The sequence below is a fragment of the Numenius arquata genome, chromosome 2, assembly GCF_964106895.1.
Source record: "Numenius arquata chromosome 2, bNumArq3.hap1.1, whole genome shotgun sequence".
Lineage (NCBI taxonomy): Eukaryota > Metazoa > Chordata > Aves > Charadriiformes > Scolopacidae > Numenius > Numenius arquata.
Genome location: NC_133577.1, coordinates 41850040 through 41862969, shown reverse-complemented (window position 1 = coordinate 41862969; position 12930 = coordinate 41850040). Strand labels below are relative to the sequence as shown.

The window sequence follows — 12930 nt, the reverse complement described above, 5'->3', positions numbered from 1 at the left end:
ATAGTTTGATTTTGTCAGACCTTTATGTGATAAGGTAAATTCTCACGGTGGCTTAATCCAGTACCTGTCACTCAGAAGCCTGGAAAAAGAGAAGAAAACAGCTTGGAAATCTTACTCTTTCTGAACACATACACCCAACTGTCCAACAAGGAGTGTCTACTGGAGAATGAAAGGGCTAATAAATATGCTGAGTTTAGTTTTTCTCTACTTCTGCACAGGATTTCATATATAGCATAGGGTGAATTTAGTGTCCTGAGGAATCAAGTTCATAGTATTTTGTGCCACACAAGAAACTAAAAAGGTGGAAAGTTGGGGAATAAATGATTCTCTTTTGTTCTGGAATCACCTGTGCTCTTCAGTGCTACATGATACTATCAACTTCTGCTTTTCTAAGTTGCACATCAAGAACTTACTACCTTTAGCCATGTTGTGCTCTCATGAATTAACATGAAAAATATAGAACAAACTAAAGCCTCTCAGTTTGTGTTACCTTTTATCCCATAATGTGTCCTTCTCTGTCCATCACAAGAAGAAAGCCTCAAAATATCTATTTAATCAGTTTAGGTAAAAAGCACTGAAATAGAATTTTTTAAAATGTCCTTTAAAGATACCGATTTTCTCCTCATCTTTACCAGTAACTTATGTGTTTTATCATAATAGTCGCTTTAGAAAATACTTAGCCTAGATTCCTTGAGAAGTCAGCGTTAAGGAAACCGAAACCCCTAATCTCTGCTCCTTGAGAGTGATAGCTACAGATAAATGAGACTGATCCCTTGGTATCTGAATGAATAGAAATATTATGTTATTGCTGTTCACCTGGGACAGTAATTATTGAACCTCTTCCCTCTACACCTTCATTTTTTTTTGGAATTTGGGACCAGTTCTCTGGCTTCCACTGAAGTTGATGAGCTCTGTCATTTTCTTTGTGAATATTGTAATCAGAGAGGAAAGTCAAATGAAGTGGGATCTGTTTGTGATTCTGTGAGATTTCGTTTTGGATAAACGTGTATCAATTTGTGTGTTTCAGTTTCTGAATTAAGGAATTCCTTTCCTTCCACATTCCTTCCTTACCTTCCTGGGGTACCTTCCTCCCCCAGGCTGTGAAGCCTTCTGTTGAAGGTTTCTTTTTCCTCATAAGAAATTATGTGCTTAACTAAGTTTTTGACTATACTAAATCAGTCGGACTTTCTTCTCCTTCAGTATTGCATAATGTAACCACCACATTACTGAAGGCTGCTGCAGGAGATGGGCCAGGATTTCCTCCCTAAATTCTTTGTACTCTCAGTTTTCTTACCTGTAGAATAGCAATGAATTTTTTTTTTAATTTAATTTCACGTTCAGCCAAACTTGTCAAATTATAGATAAAAGTACAGCAGATGAAGCGAGGCACTGCAAAGGGAAAAAAAAAAGTCTATATTGTACAAGAAATGTGATTGTTGCTGATCATTCAGCCAGAAGAGCCTGTGCCGTAAGTTTTGTTTACCAATGACAACGAAGCATAGCTGTGAACATCAGGCATGCAACAGCATACCATGTGAGGAATTCTGTTGGGTAATTTAAGTTACCAGGTAAGTTTGAGAGACTGTGATCTTATCTCAGATATTCTTTAAATAAAAATAAAAAATAACTGCATAAATTATTCAAGGTGAATTATTTGCTCAGCTTTGGCTGTCACTTAATAAAGCAGCCTCTGCCATTTGCAGTGTAGCCAGTATCTTTTTTACAATGGAGAAATAAATTGCATCTCTAAATTAGTCTGTGTGACTGCTGTACAGCATTACATAAACCAAAAGCAAACTAAGCTTAATCCTTAAAGGATCCAGTTCATATGAAAGGTTTTCAAGTTCTGAAATCATTTAGCCTTGCAGACTAGCATATAAAAGTGTATTGTGTAGCCCTGGAATTTGGAGTGTATTGTGTACACTTGCATAATATCCTTCCAGATCAGTTCTGTAATAGCCAGGAGAGAGGTATATTCTCAGTTCAGGCTTCTGTTCTTATCACAAAGCACTGACTTTGATTTACTTGTATTAACATGAGGACTGAGTTGGAAGAAATTGCACACAGGCCATCAGTGAAAAACAGTACAATTTTTTTGTGTCTCCTAAGATTGCCTTCCCCATTAATTTGACTTAGAGACAAACACATAAATCCATAAATTTTAAAGAAACATTCTTTGCAATGTTTACAGTAAAAATTTAAAGAAATTGGTGCATTTTGTATGACGTTTGATTTGTTGGGATGAAAGACATATTTTTGAATTCTATCCAAAACTGCTGCTAAAATAAAGAAATTACTGATCTTTATGCAACACAGTCTTTGGATTTCATATGTCAAAGTAACAAAACTAAAAATGTAGAAAATTAAGCCAGGTGATTTATTTATTTGTGATTCGTTCCCATACAAATGGGTCAGAAAAGGAAGACAGCAAGAAAAGCTACCGTATTACTATGGTTTCCTATGTTAATGTGTAAGTATATGAGTGGGATTATGTAGAAGTGAAGACTAGCTGGTGGGAAGCTGCTTGGGTGAAATACAGTTCTGTTTTCTGTAGTTCACTCTTCGTCAATTTGCACCATTGTTATTGCGTAGGGTGAAGTGCTGACGATCGCTCAGCACCCTCTGGAAGACAGAGACAAATCACACAGTCCCTGCCCTGAGAGAATTGAGCAAAGCACGGGTTGGGCACGACTTCCATTAAGAGGCTGTTTTCAACTTGTCTTTGCTTTTAACTTTTCTAAGCCTACCCATTTGGGCTGATGCTGCTTTATCCATCTGAGAGTGACATATCTCTTTGAACTACTCTTGCTTAAAAACTTACCCATTTATCCAAATATGGTTAGAGAACATGGGTTGGTTTGTCACTGTTAAAAACAATCAGCCATTTACATTCACTTCATTTGGCAGCTCTAGTTCCTCTGCTTTGGAGCAGACCTTTCAGGCTGAGCCACTGCCCATCTGAAAATCTGACCTTATTGTGGGTCTTTGAGAAGTTAACATTTACTCATGCTCAGGAGAGATTTGCTACATTTTAATTTAACGAATATCTTCTTAAAAGATTCCTCCTGAATTAAATATATTCCAGGCAGGGACCACAAGGTCTGGCTGCAGCTTTCTTTGAAATATGCAGGGGAAAAGGGATTATAGCACAAGCATGAAGTAAGCCTGCATACCTCGTTGTTGTTTCTTAATTTAGGGAAGCCTGGAGACCTAAACTGTCTTTCAATTGACTTTTTATAGTTGTTTTTTTTACACTATGAAGGTACACATTTCCTTAGTGCAGAGTGAGAATGTACATTGTTTGGAACTGCAGTAGTCAAGAAGCTAATGTTAGAAGTGCAGCTGAGCAGATGACATGCCATTGCTGGGTCTAACAGGGTACTTCTCTACTCCTCCAGCCTTTTAGTCTGGACCTTTTTAATCCTTCCTCACCATTGCTAGAGGAAGTCCTAGTTCTTGTGTTGTGTCTGCAATTGCATGTGTGCATAGATAATTAATTGAGAATTATAGAAAATAATGGCATAGTAGCAACATTAACTTTTTGTTAGTATTTTCTGGAAATACGTATAAGGACTGGATAAGAGGCCTTGTTAAAAAAGAGATTTATATTGTGTTAATGTGTATGTAGAGATATCTGAATGACTGAGAAAACCATTTTTGATCTTACTAGACAATAATTCTAAGTTAGATATGACTGATGTAGTTGTATTCCAAGATTGAACAGAAAATCCCTCTTCTCTAGGAAATCTGAAGGAAGCAAGTGATTCTTGGACCCAGGTGGGTTCCAAACCTTTCTGCTTAAAATTGGGGTAATCTTTGAAATGTAGGAAAACATCCCAGTAAAAGACTCTAGAGAGGAAGGAAAAGACCCTTGAAATTAGGGTGGCAGGCTTTTTTGTCTAGATAGCAGTGGGGAAAGCAGTGTCTTGTCCTTAAATTTTCAGACTGCTGCAAAATTTGTCAATTAATGACTCCCCAAGGGCCTGACTGAACAGCAGATCTTCACTGAAGTGAATTGTTCAGAGTTGGTGAATGTGATGATCCCTGCAAGGGGGCCCTCTGTGTATGGATGGTAAGACTGGAGATTTTTCTTGCAGATTTGAGTTTGTCTCAGTGAGTTTGCATTTGAGTTTGCAGTGAGCCTTTAAGCCTTTTTTTAGCAATTAAAAAACAAAGCCTTGAAAACCACTGCGATCTTCAGACCTGAGCAATGGATGAGAAAAATAACATTTACTAGAAGGTTTAGTTAAAAAGAATAAAACACATCCCACCCCCCCCCAACAGTTTATCCCAAGAGTAAAGCAGTTTATCCGGTGTTGCATCCCAGCTGTTGTGCATTTATTATGTTCTTGCCATCCTTATTTGAGCTAAAAACTTTAAAAGAATAAACTTTTTTATTGACTCTTGGTTTAGCAAAGAGTATTAATCATAGAATCATAGAATATCCTGAGTTGGAAGGGTCCCACGAGAATTGTTGAGTCCAACTTCTGACTCTGCAAAAGGCAGGGAAAGGGAACGAGACAGGAAGGGAAATCAAGGCAGTAATTTATTGTGAGCAAGGAAAAATCATTGCCCTCCGCAAGGATAGTTTGCTGTTGCTATTCCTTTTGCTGCTATCAAAAGCTGAAGGGAAATAGCAGAATGTAGACATTATATAAGTATGAAAGTGTGCAGTAACAGAGTGTCAAGAATGGGAATTTATAGTCTAGACCTGGCTGCCTTCACCATCAGGGGAAAGTGGGATATATCACTTTTTTTTTTTTGGGGGGGGTGGGTGGGGGCTTAATGCACATAGATTTACTTTTAAGATCACCTGTCAGCTGAGGAACTGAAGATTGGATGTCCCTGAAATGCAGTTCTTTAACCATTATTTACAAAGCTATAACATTGACGAGATTGGAGACTGTGATTTTAACATGATATTGTAGGAGAGCTTGGTGTGCCATGTTTTGTTTCAGCAGGATATTAAATGCTCCATTTGCTTTGTGTGGAGAAATTCCTGCTGATTTAATTTGATCTAATTGCAATCTTAAAGGAATGTTAGAAGAATAATTGTTTGTTTTCTTTACAATTGCTTTAGCTCATTCATTTAGCCATAAGCATTCCATTCAAATGTAGACACAAGAGGTTTGATTCAGATTTTGGTGGGACAGATTTGCATCCAGACAGGACAGTGCAACCTGGGAGGGCAACTGCACCACAGGGATGGTTTATTTTAGAGGAGGGAAAATAGCAGTTGCAGAAGTATTGTTTGAAAAACATTGCATCTTCCACACAATCATGTGAAGATTGCTTCTCAGCAGACTTGAAGATGTCAGGTAAGTTAACTCTGCTGAGCCCAGGCTGCTATCTTTAGACTGTCCCCAGTAGCTGAGCTAACTCCGGTTTCCCTAAAGTGAAATGCTTTGTGTACAACTCCATTTTCAGAATTTAATTGTGTGTTTGGGGGCCTATTGTTATTTAATGCCAAGTTTTTCAAAAAGTCCCTTACTTCTCTACTTCATTTTTCACCTGACTTTTAAATTTAGGTACGCCTCGCTGTGTTAAAAATGCCAAGCTGTGCTCTTAGGCTTAAGAAGTGGTTGCAGGATTATGGATGGCATTAGAGTTTTCTTATTATTTTCAAACACAGTATCTAACGTCACAGCATTGTTTGTGCTATTGAATAAGAGTGTAACGTGACCAGTGGTGCTTTGAAAAAACAGTGATTGAAATTAAAATCCAGCTTTATCTTCAATAGTTCTATTGTGCTTTTTCTATTTATAGTTTAAAGCTTTTTTTTTTTTCAGATTGACATATATAGGCAGATCGGATGAGTTGTACGTTTTTGTGAAGTGATTCAGTGAACATCAACTGAAGAACGATTTCAAAAGTCTGATTTACTCAATGTGTGTTCAAGCAAACTATTAGCAAAAGAATTAGAAGTGGAGTTCAGGCTAAACATTTAAAAAGACATTGGCATAAAGCAGTTTAATGCAAAATTTTAATTTCATGGGGGATGTAGGAGCAGCACTAAAACTTTTATTGAGAAATACAGGTTTGTTCCAAGTGGTGTTTTTGGACAGAGACTATTTCTTATTCCATGCTCCAGACATCTAGAAAATGTAGTGTGAGGTGACATCAGGAGTTGCTTATTTTGAGACTTCAGCCAGACATTACTTGTTCTATGTCTATCTTCTGGTGGAGCATGAAAAGTAGGAATCACCAGAGTTCCTGTCCACTGATATCTGTAGACAGTCTAAGACTGTGCAGGATATTGGAGAAACAAGACTTTAAAACACTTGATTAATTACTTGCTGGAATAACTGGGAAAGAGGGGAATTTCCTGTGAATAGAGGTATCACAGAATCACAGAATGATTTGGGGTTGGAAGGGACCTCTGAAGATCATCTAGTCCAACCCCTCTGCCAGAGCAGGTCCACCTAGAGCAAGTGGATCAATACATTTTCTTTCTAAGCAAGGGCATCTTTCTCATCTCTATTTCCTTTGATATCCAACTATTTACTTTTCTCCTTTGATATTTCCTTTTCCTTTGCTGTAAGCACATCTCCATGCACTGCACAGCAAGTCAGTAAACTGACAGGGCAGAGATGACAGTAGTGATGTTTCTTCAAACAGTGACAACCAACCAAAAAAATTGAAAAGAACCAATTACTGCTGACTTTTAGCAAGAGAAGCTGTTATGTGAACACACAGGAAAGGTATGAACTTCTTGGCACTTCCAATTAGTTGACATTTTTTGCTACGGTTTCATGTTCTATTGTTGCAAATTTATGCAACTTTGCATAATGTGCTCTTAAGTAGTCAGATGCCACCACATGTGGAAGAAGTCCCCTTTGGAAGATGGTAACGTCTGGCAGGTTGCTGGCAGCAGTGATCCATGATGCACTGACAGCTGATATTGAGATGTGGTAGACATGAGTCTCTCTGTTCCAGCATGTTCCTTGGTATCCCTGTGTTAGGAAGGCTTGCCCATCACACTGTCTTCATACTCCAAAAAGAGATGGAAAGAGGTAGGAATTATAATTTAACAAAGAAATCAAAACTGGGCTTATAGAAAGGCCCTGATTCTTGGCAGGTGAACCACTGAATTAATTTTCTTTCTGTTTTGGGTAGGGTTTTGTTTCTGTCTCAGAATTTTGGAGGAAGAAAATTATTTGATTTCACTGAAAAGCCACATTAAAAAAAATCCAAGAAATAAATCTTCATGGAACCCTTATTTTCTTTGTTTTCTCGAAGTTTCAAATTAAAACTGTTTTCAGAGGTATGTTTCTGAAACATTATTAAATATGTTCTCAGGAGTTCCTAGAAATATTAAATAAAATGCAGTATTCTATAGCTATGAACTTTGTGAGGTTTTAAAAATATTTACTTGATGTATTTCAGAAGGCAAAACCTACTATTTTAAACCCTTTGAATGCTTTTATCTGAAATTTAAAAAAAAATAAATCAAATTTTGGGGCTTTAATGTAAGCTTCAAGCAATAGATATAACATGAAGCCAGTTTCTAAGTCACTGGGGAGTAACTCTGAGGATATTGCAATTTGAGCCTCTCCTATAGAGTTTTTGATCAGAGAACTAGCATTGTCCATGCAATGACAATACAGACTGAGCTGTGTTTTTCCTTTTACTTAACCAATACCAATAAATTCAAATACATTTGTGACTCTAGTTATTTGAGCTGGCAACTTCCATGTCTTCTGAGTTTGTAGAAACTGACCACATATTTATAACATTTTTTTTTTTTACAGTAACCATTAAAAAACAAATAAGGATAAATGATTCGGATTCTGGTGAAGCCTCCTAGCTTTTTGTGAATAAGCCTGGTAGGGCCCAGTTGTCATTTTAAAACTCTTCTTCTCATCACAGTAAGTCAAGTAGTGAAGCATAATCCACGCTCTATTCAGAGAGGCAAATAAACACATTAATTATGATAATAATAGAAATCTTAGCTGTAACTAATTCATGTTGTTGCTACTCATCCTGTGCTCTGAAATAAATGTTTTTATTTTGTCTGTACAGTAATGTGCTTCAACAGAGAAAATTGATGCAGTTGTATAGTAAACTGTCTGCAAAATGTTGCCAAGCTGTGTTTAAAACACCAACGGATACACTGTGTTTTCACTTGTGCACCAGACATATCACCGCCAGCGCAACTTCAGTTTATTGTCGCTGCAACACTTCTTTTGGTTTCTGTGGCACTGATGCTCTGGCTTTTTTTCCTTAAGGTCTTATTTTAGAGGAAAAGAGTGATTAAAACCTCTGGTTAATGAAAAATAGCGTATTCCCTGCAGTGCAGTTGGTCATTCACTTCTCATTACGTGTCTCAGTTTGCACTGAAGAAATCTGAAGAAAATCCAAAGCAGCAAATCACTTCAATGCATTATCTCCTGCCAGCTGTACTGTGTTGGAGGACCGAACTACAGCTATTCAGTGGCTGGCAAGTTGTGCAATTTATCTGTGGGACAGATACTGAATACTCTGCCTTGATACAAAACGTCCAAAACGTCAGCTCTTTTTTTTTTTTTTTTTTTTTTTTTAGTGGCTGGCAGATATTGGTTGCCTTAAAACAATGCACCAGGAGGAAAAATTTTTTTTGCTCTAGTGCCTCTACTTTCCTTGAATTTGTTTTCTCTCTGTAAAATGGGAAAATTTAAATTGCATGCCATATTTGAATATGGAGGAGATGAGGGAAAGATTTTCAATTGAAGCCAAGTAGACACGTGGTGATTCTTTGAGAAAGAGAAGGCTGGGGAGGGGCGGATCTTATAAATGTTTATAAATACTTAAAGGGTGGGTGTCAAGAGGATGAGGCCAGTCTTTTTTCAGTGGTGCCCAGGGATAGGACAAGAGGTAACAGGCACAGACTTGAACATAGGAAGTTCCATCTAAACATGAGGAGGAACTTCTTTACTTTGAGGGTGGCAGAGCACTGGAACAGGCTGCCCAGGGAGGTGGTGGAGTCTCCTTCTCTGGAGACATTCAAAACCCGCCTGGACACGTTCCTGTGCAACCTGCTCTGGGTGGATCTGCTCTGGCAGCAGGGTTGCACTGGATGATCTCCAGAGGTCCCTTCCAACCCCATATCATTCTGCGTGATCATTCTGTGATTCTGTGATAGTAGAGGGGGTTTGACCCCCTCATATCACTAGCTTTGAATACTAGGGATAAATACACCGTCCTTAATGGAATTATGCTTGAATGCAATTGGAAGGAGTCTGTGGCATGTACCTCAGATTCTCTGGTTCTGTTCAAATCTGTTCAGGATGGGGCTTAAAAAAAAAAAGAAAAATCAGGCCAAGTTTTTTGTTTATTTTTAAATTTCAGCAGCGTTTTAATGAGCAGCCATTAGAATAGAGACCAACACACAGAGAATCTGTGTTTGCCTTTACAGCAGTTGGTGTCTCCCACTGCTCAGAGGTGGAGACCAAATCCTGAGGGCTCAGACCAGTGTGGGTGCTTCAGGGGGCCGTGCTGAGAAGGTCATTGTGCAGGTGCAGCAGCTGCTGTGGATCAGCATCACAGATAACAGTATTTGCTAACACCTGATTTCCAAGATATGCCTAGTGCTGCGTTGCTGCTGAGGTACCATCAAGCAGTGTTTGGTCGTTCTAGCTTACCTTTGGGTCTGCTGAGACTGTCAGATCACAGTTCTTGTAAGGTTCAAACATGCAGATGAAAGCAGATCTGGAAGGGACCTGAGATAGATTCTGGTGTTAGAAGCTGTAACAACTACTACTATTGATTTGAGAATAATTCTAACATGAGAATTTTGTCTGATTATTGAAAATCAATGGATATGTATGAATCCCATCAAAGTCCGTACTGAACTCGGAAGACCTTCAGCACATGAATCCATGGCCTTATCTTCTCACCCAGCTGCTATCACACCAAAACCGCACCATGACTCCCAGACACCCAGAACCCAAAGGTGAACTAAGTAGGTTATCAGTCAAAATATTCCACATAGAGTCATGTTTTTTCTGAGTAGGGTGGAATATCTTCTCTCAGAGAGCTCTTCAATACTCCTTTGTTTATAGGAGTGAAAAAACTAAGGGCTATTCTGCTAGGAACACCAAGGCAATATGGCTGTAATGTGCAAGCGTGGTTTTTTTTTTTTCTCGAACAGAATCAGCAAAACACTTGGCTAAGTTGCAATAATCAGATCTTCATTACTGGTCCTGCTTTCAGGAGACAGAGTGGATGTGGCTTGACCTTTTGCCTGACTCAGTCTGAATTTGCAGTAGTAACAGCAAAATTCTCTTTTCACTTCTAAGATAAATATGAAATTTTATATGAGAAAAGATAGGGAAAGAATAAATATGGAAACAGAAGGTGCTGGTTTTATAAAATAATTCTTCAGTGTTTAAATATCTCAGGGTTTAGGGACTTGTTATTATAATTAAAACAAACAAGCAAACATAAAAGGCAGAAAACTACTTGACTTTTTAGTGCATACTGAGCTGAGAGTGGAAAAGGTCCTCAGCCCACAAATCCAGCAGGGAATATAAATGATTGATGGTAAAAGCTTAGATCATCCACTTTAAGTGTGATTGACAGATAGTGTTCCTGGCAAATGTCTGGAATTCAGTAAGCTGGGAATGAGAAATGCAAAGTACTGACAAACAAATGGCCATCTGCATTTCTCTAGCTTTTTAATCTTTCTTCAGAGATAAGGTGAAATATATAAAGCCTGGAGTTATATGTAAAAAGAGGCTTTTGACTTGGGTTCTCTAATGCAGCCACTAGACTTTGCCAACCACCTTCTGACACACTTAGAAGTCTCACCTTACTCTTCTTGCTTTCCAATTACAGATATTTTTGATAAAACAGCCATTTAATCTGCCCTCTTTCTTTTTTTCTTCCTTTTTCCTGAGTGATTGATCTTACTTTATGGAGAACATATAAACGAAGGGACATGGTATGCAGTTCCTTATCATGTATACGAGGACAATTGTTTTAATCCAGTGCAGATACTCCTGAGTGGAATTTTAATTCCTGCTTACTATAAAGACTCCCTACTCCTCCTTTTTCCCCTCATTTTTCTATGAATTTCAAACACAAGGGTTTCGTAGAATCTGACAATCTAGATTGATACTTTTGGTATGCATCATTTAGAAAATGCACTTGACAGAGACAAAGCAGTGTGATGCTTGCATGTGTGCCTCACTTTGGAAATTGAACTGTAATGTAGGATTGATTTGTCGACTAGATCACTGGCTGTTAACTCGATTAAATTAAAGGAAATTGTTAATGATAGAAAACAGTACAACTTCTTGGTTTAGCCTGGTTTGTATCTTAAAAACTGAAGCTTCTGTGATCTGACTCAGCTTGTGATTCATGTGTTGCTTTTCTCTGTTTGGTTTGGCTCTGTGGGCACCCAGCAGACGTAGCTCCTCCGTGTGCTGCTCTTGCCATGAATGGGAAGTGGCTCACTGGGGTGGCAGGAAACGGCAGGTGGGGGAGTTTTTCAGGAGTCACAAATAGCAGTGGGAAATCAGGGTTGCTGCCACAGGTGAAGGACACAGTTGTGTCTGTGTTATGTGAAAAGCAGAATTAAATTTTTAAGGGTAAGATGTAACTAACTTCTGCTGCATGTCATTTCATATGTAGGCAAAGCAGCTCCATCCTGTTTGCACTTGTACTAATAATTCTTCATCCAACTGTAGGACAGTAAAATAATTACTGTCATTTTAAGGCTGGAAAAGTTGTCTGGAAATGTTAAGAAATAGGCTTAGAAATAAACTAGAATTCTTCTCCCTTATGCTTGGACTACCAGCTTTAACTGTTGCTCATCAGTGATGGCACATTTCAATACTTGATAGATTCCGGAGCGTTAATTAAAACAGTTGTTTAGCTAATTGCCTGGAAGATTGTGAGTAAAAGCATATTTATTCCAAAGGCAAACAATCCATTTTTACCCAGTGAAGCGTATCAGTTTTTATGGTGCAGAAAAATTGTTTCACTTCAATTTTGAATATATTGTGTGTTTGTCTGTCTAAAAGCCTTGTAGATTATGATCTATTTTAAGTGCCTGGAAGCTTTTTTCTTTGGCCATTTTTAATGTAGCTACTGAAAGAGCGTATGTTTAAATAATTGAAAATGGAAAAGTCATTGCCATTAAAATGAAAAGTTGCTTACTGTACCGGGCGATTGGACTACCACCATGCTTACTGATATGCAGCCTTTGTAGTATTTCTGGGTGTTGGCACTGTCCTATGTAAAGAGACTAGACAAGGAAGAAAGGGTATCATTATGGTGCCTTTGCCTAACTTTGTGGGGGAAAAATGTCCTTATGGAACAGCTGTTTTCAGTGTATATACACATTTAAAATGGAAATATAGTCTATGCTCCTCCAAAGTGTTCGGAGACAAAACTCGTCCTGGCAGGTGGACTGCATAGGGCTGTTGTGAAAGACTGGGAGCACATCAGTGTGAACCACAGCTTATTGCGCTACCGCGTAGCTTACCATCAGGCTGACAGCTTCTCCTCAAAGAGAGAATGCTTATCATCTAGCGGAAGAGATTATGTAATGGTGGAAGTACAGCTCAAAGGCTGTGATGGGAGTTCTGGGTTTAATTTGGAAGTTTTCTTGGCCTCTTCACTCTTGATAGTTCTCTTGACTTTCATATAGGCTTTCATACATGACCATTTTTTTGGGGAAGAAATTTAAAAGGGACAATGTGAAGTCAATAAACTAATGTGTATTTTGATGCTTTGGCATTAAGAATTGCTACAGGCAAAGTATTATGTGTAAGACAAGGGACCATCTGGTCCATCCCTCCCACAACTTGATAAACATTGTGAATGTATTTCTTTGTTGTTTGTCCTAAAAGTGATATGCAGGGGTGGTATTTCACCACAGCAGAGGTTTAGAAAAAAAATACCATTCAAAACAAGAATAGTGTAGTTATTCATTATCAAGACAAG

The 12930-nt window shown here is 38.2% G+C and overlaps 1 protein-coding gene across 1 annotated transcript in view; it reads left to right on the top strand.

The window, feature by feature from the left end:
• Positions 1 to 12930, top strand: part of KCNH1 (potassium voltage-gated channel subfamily H member 1) — a 182251-nt gene that overhangs the window by 95005 nt on the left and 74316 nt on the right. The window lies entirely within an intron of this gene.